The sequence below is a fragment of the Leptonychotes weddellii genome, chromosome 7 (genome assembly GCF_054177405.1).
Source record: "Leptonychotes weddellii isolate Sample4059 chromosome 7, ASM5417740v2, whole genome shotgun sequence".
Taxonomy (NCBI): Eukaryota; Metazoa; Chordata; class Mammalia; order Carnivora; family Phocidae; genus Leptonychotes; species Leptonychotes weddellii.
The window spans coordinates 134291501-134297397 of record NC_138375.1 but is presented as its reverse complement, the minus strand read 5'-3'; the positions used below and the strand labels follow the sequence as shown (position 1 = coordinate 134297397).

The 5897-nt window shown below is 37.4% G+C and overlaps 1 pseudogene; it reads left to right on the top strand.

Moving 5' to 3' along the window:
- Window positions 1-648: 648 nt before the first annotated feature.
- On the top strand, window positions 649-3903 carry LOC145722500 (glutathione S-transferase P pseudogene; annotated as a pseudogene).
- The last annotated feature ends 1994 nt before the right edge of the window (window positions 3904-5897 follow it).

Here is a 5897-nt window from a genome sequence, read left to right as displayed (position 1 = left end):
GTGAATACTTCATTAAAGATATAGAAAATCTAAAAAAGGAAGCAGAGTCGTAGAATACAATGGGAATAAAAATCACAATAGAAAGAATCAACAGTTGATTAATGGATGAGAAGAACATGTCAGCGATTTGAAGACAGATTAATGGAAAGCAAACAAGTTGAACAACAAAAAGAAAAGAATTTTAAAAATGAGGATAGAGGCACCTGTGTTGCTCAGTCAGTTAAGCGTCTGCCTTTGGCTCATGTCATGATCCCAGGGTCCTGGGATCAAGCCCCACGTCAGGCTCCCTGCTCAGCAGGTAGTCTGCTTCTCTCTCTCCCTCTGCCTACCACCATTCATGCTCTCTCTCTCTCACTCACTCTGCTCTCTCTCAAAATAAATAAAATATTTTTAAAAATAAAATAAAAATGAGGATAAGTTAAGAGATTTCTTGGACATTATCAAACAATCCAAACATTGGCATTATAGGGAATCCAAAAGAAGAAGAGAAACAGATGTAGAAATTTTATTTAAATAAATAATAAATGAAAACTTCTCTTACCTAGGGAAAGAAATAAATATCCAAGTCCAAGGAGCACAGAGACTCCAAACAATAGAAATGCAAAGTGGTCCACATGAGGACACAAAATAAATAGAATATCAAAAAATAAAGAAAAATTGAGAATTGTAAACACACCATAAGAGAAAAAAGTTACCAACAAGGGAAAATCTGTGAACATATCAGCTGAGGTGTCAGCAGAAAATTTATAGGCTAGCAGACAGTGGTGTGATATATTCAAAGTGCTGAAAGGGAAAATCTACAATCAAGAATGGTCTACTTGACAAGGTTTTCATTCAGATTTGAAAGAGAGAAAAACCACACAAGCAAGAAATTATGCAAGCAGCCCAGCAGTGGCCAGCACCACTCCAAAGTGACTCTTTCCCTAGCGAGATTGGAATTAAACATGCACAGCATTTTGACTATAGCCTGAACAATGGGCAGGGGACAGATATCTGATCTGACTGCAGGCTCCACCCACCAACAAGAGCCAATCAGGGACAACACAGGAAGAGCACTCTGTAGTTCCATCTGACTGCAGCTCTGCCAAACATCTGATCTGATCCAACTCAAGCACAAATGGACCCAGACTATCCATTTAATAACACGGGCACCAAACCATCCCCACAAAAGGCAACAAAAGCCATTGCAGATGATAGGACTGAAAGTAAATCCAGTTCAGTGACATGGCATACTCAGCACACATAGAAGACACCTATGAAGTGCCAAATTCTGGTGAACAGTGGACATTGCACTGTAAGAGACTACAAAATCTCTTCTTCATAATGTCATTACCCTCAAGAACAGGAGGTGTATCTGACTTTCCTAACACACAGTAACAGGCACAGAAAATCAGGCAAAATGAAAAGACAGAGAAATTTATCCAAAATGAAACAGGACATAGTCATGGCAAGAGATCTAAGTGAAATAAATATAAGTAACATACCTGATAGGGTATTTAAAGCAATGATCTTAAGGATAAACTGTGGACTTGAGAAAAGAGTAGAAGACATGAGTGAGAACCTTAACACAGAAATAAGGAATTAACAGCAGAGATAAGTGCCTCAATAAATGAAACGAGAAACTTGAATGATGGAATGAAAAGCAGCAGGCTGGAGGAGGAGAGGAATGAATTAATGACCTAGAAGATAGAGTGATGTAAAGTAATCAAGGTGAACAGAAGAGAAAAATAATTATGCAAAATGAGAATAGACTTAGGTGATTCAGTGACTCTATCAAATGTAATAACATTCATATTATAGAAGTCTAGAAGAAGAAGAAAGAGAAAAGGGACAGAAAATTTATTTGAAGGTATAATAGCTGAAAACTTCTATAAGCTGGGGAAAGAAACAGATACCCAGATCCAGAAGGCAAAGAGAACCCCCATAAAAATCAACAAAAGCAGATCCACATCAAGACACATTTTAATTAAATATGCAAAATATATGGATTAAAAAAAAAAGCAGCAACCAAAAGAAAACAGTAACATACAAGGGAAACTCTGTAAAGCTAGCAGGGGAGTTTTCAATAGGAACTTTGCAAAACAGAAGGGAGTACCATGATATATTAAAAGTGCTGAAAGGGGAAAATCTGCAGCCAAGAATACTCTATCCAGCAAGGCTATGATTTGGAATAGAAGGAGAGATAAAGTGTTTCCCAGACAAGAGAAAAACAAAAACACTAAAGAAATTCAAGACTACTATTTCACCCCTGGAAGACATATTAAAGGGAACTCTTTGAGTGAAAAGGAAAGAACAAAAGTGAAAATATGAATAAGGAAACACAAAAGCAGTGAAAATGAATATTTCTGTAAAAAAATCAGTTAAGGAACTCACAAAATTAAAGGATATGCAATATGACAACATATACCTAAAATAAGGGGAGGGGTAAAGAATGAGTTCAAAGTAAAAAAAGTCATCAACCTAATACTGACTGCTACATGTAGAAGTGGTTCTATACAAACCTAATGGTAACCATATATCAAAAAAGATTAATTAATATGCATATAATAAAGAGAAAGAAATGCAAACATATCACTAAAGAAAATCAGCAAACCATGAAAGAGAGAAAGACAAGGAAGAATCAGAGAAATTCTTTACAAACAATCACAAAATAAGAAATGAAAATAAATATATATCAATAATTACTTTGAATGTAAATGGACTATGTGCTCCAATCACAAGATGACAGAATGGATTAAAAAAAAAAAGACTCATGTACGTGCTGCCTACAAGAGATTCTCATTTCAGACCTCAATACACATTCAGATTGAAGTGAGGGGTGGAGAAATATCTATCATGGAAATTAGTGTCAAAAGAAAGCCAGAGTATCAATACTTATGTCAGATTTAATATACTTTAAAACGAAGATGGTAATAAGAGACAAAGAAGAATACCATATAATACTAAAAGGAACAATTCAACGAGAAGATATAAAAATGTTAAAGTTTTTGTACCCAAACATAGGAACACTCAAATACATAAAACAAATAAATATAAGACCACTGGGCTCGCCGCCACTTCCTGCTGCTTGCTCTTCCACGTCACGTGACCTATGCCGCCCTACACCATCGTCTACTTCACCACCCGAGGGTGCTGCAAGGCCATGCACATGCTGCTGGCTGACCAGGGCCAGAGCTGGAAGGAGGGGGTGGTGACCAAGGAGAGCTGGCTGCAGGGCCCGCTCAAGGCCTCCTGTCTGTGTGGGCATCTCCCCAAGTTCCAGGATGGAGACCTCACCATGTACCAGTCCAATGCCATCCTGCGACACCTGGGCTGTACCTTTGGGCTCTATGGCAAAGACCAGTGGGAGGCGGTGCTGGTGGACATGGTGAAAGATGGCATGGAGGATGTCCACAGGCACTGCAGCCAGCTCATTTACCAGACCAATGAGGAGGGTAAGGCCAAGTATTTTCAGGAGATGCCAGGGCACCTGAAGTCTTTTGAGACCCTGCTGATCCAGAACAAGGAGGGCAAGGCCTTCCTTGTGGGCAACCAGATCTCCTTCGCCAACTACAACCTGCTGGACCTGTTGCCGAATCACCAGGTCCTGGCCCCTGGTTGCTTGGACTCCCACCCCCTGCTCTTGGCCTATGTGGCGTGCCTCAGCAACAGGCCCAAGCTCAAGGCCTACCTGGCCTCCCCCAGCATGTGAACCGCCCTGTCCATGAAACCCAAAAGATATGAGCCCCTTCAGCCTCCCCTGGGAGAAAGGCTGCCCTTTAGAACCAATAAACACCTAGAGAGGAAAAAAAAAATACATAAAACAGCTAATAACAAACATAAAGAAACTAATTGACAATAAACAAAAATACTAGTTTACACCCCATTTACATCAATGGAGAGGTTATCTAAACAGAAAATCAACAAGGAAACAATAACTTTTAATGACACACTGGGCCAGATGTATTTTACAAAGATATTCAGAACATTCCATCTTAAAAGAGCAGAATATACATTCTTTTCAAGTGAACACAGAACATTTTCCAGAAGAGATCACATAGTAGATCATGAAACAAGCCTCAACGAATTCAAAAAGATTGAGGTCATACCATGCATCTTTTCTGACCATTACCACAAGAAATAAATCTGGAAAGACCACAAATATATGGAGGTTAAATAACCTGCTCCTAAACAAGAATGGGTCAAACAGGAAATCAAAGAAGAAATGAAAATGTACATGGGAACAAATGAAAATGAAACACAATGGTCAAAAACCTTTGGGATACAGAAAAAACAGTTCTAAGAAGGAAATTTACAGCAATATAGGCCAACTTCAAGAAGCAAGAAAAATAAATAAACAAGCTGATCTTGCACTTAAAGGAGCTAGAAAAAGGGGCACCTGGGTGGTTCAGTTGGTTAAACATCTGCCTTCAGCTCAGGTCATGATCCCAGAGTCCTGGGATTGAGCCCCACATTGGGCTCCTTGCTCAGCAGGGAGCCTGCTTCTCCCTCTGCCTGCAGTTCCTGCTTGTTCTTCCTCTCTCTGACAAATAAATAAATAAAATCTTTAAAGAAAAGAAGCTAGAAAAAGAAAAAGAAACAAAACATAAATCCAGAAGAAGGAAGAAAATAGTAAACATTAGAGCAGAAATAAATGATATAGAAGCTAAAAATAAAATAAAACAATAAAAGAGATCAATGAAACTAAGAGGCTTTTTTATGAAAATATCAATGGAAGTGATAACTTTTTTTTAATGATTGGACTCATTAAAATGAGAGAGAGATACAAAGACAGAGAAACAGAGAGAGATAACTCAAATAAACCAAATCAGAATGAAAAAAGAGAAACAACAATCATCACCAGAGAAATACAAAAGCTCATTAGAATGCATATTTCATATGCCGTATAATTGGATAGCATAAAAGAAAGGGATAAATCCTAGAGACATATAAACTTCCAAAACTAAATAAGGAAGAAATAGAATATGTTAACAGACTGGTTAACAGCAACAAAATAGAATCAGTAATCAAAAAACTGCCAAAACTACCCAGTGCTCATCACAACATGTGCAGCAATTAATGAATCACTGACCACTACATCCAAAATAATGATGTACTATATGCTGGCTAACTGAACATAATAAAAAAAATAGAATCATTAAGTCACTAAGATTAGTCACTTCAATGCTCTATACACCTACTGTCCAATTGCTTTTTCCTCAGCATGGTATGAACTTCTATGTCTTACTATGTTTGGGACACATTAATTATTATTTATGTTTAATAAATATTTGAATGACTAAAAAAAGCAAAAGTAAAAAAAAAACTACCAATGAACAAAAGACGAGGAACAAATGATTTCACAGGTGAATTCAGGTGAATTAAAGAAGATTTATACCACTATTTCTCAAAATAGTCCAGAAATTACAAAATGAAGAAAAGCTCCAAATTCATTGTATGAGAACAGCATTACCTTGATACCTAAACCCAATAAAAACACTACAAAAATAATAAATAAACTACAAGGAAATATCTGCAATAACCAAAGATGTAAAAATCACCAAAAAAATATAGGCAAACCAAATCCAACAACACATAAAAAAATTAACCACAATCAAGTGAAATTTATTCCTAAGATGCAGGGGTGGTTTCATATTTGCAAATCAATCAACATGGTGGGTCACATCAACAATTTAAAGGATAAAACCATACAGTCATTTCAATAGGTGCAGAAAAAGTATCTGAGAAAGTACAACATCCATTCATGATAAAAAGCCTCACATAGGGGTGTCTGGGTGGCTCAATCGGTTAAGCATCTAACTCTTGATTTTGGCACAGGTCATGATCTCATGGTTGTGAGATCGAATTCCATGTCAGGCTCCACACTGGGCATGGAGTCTGCTTGGGATTCTTTCTCT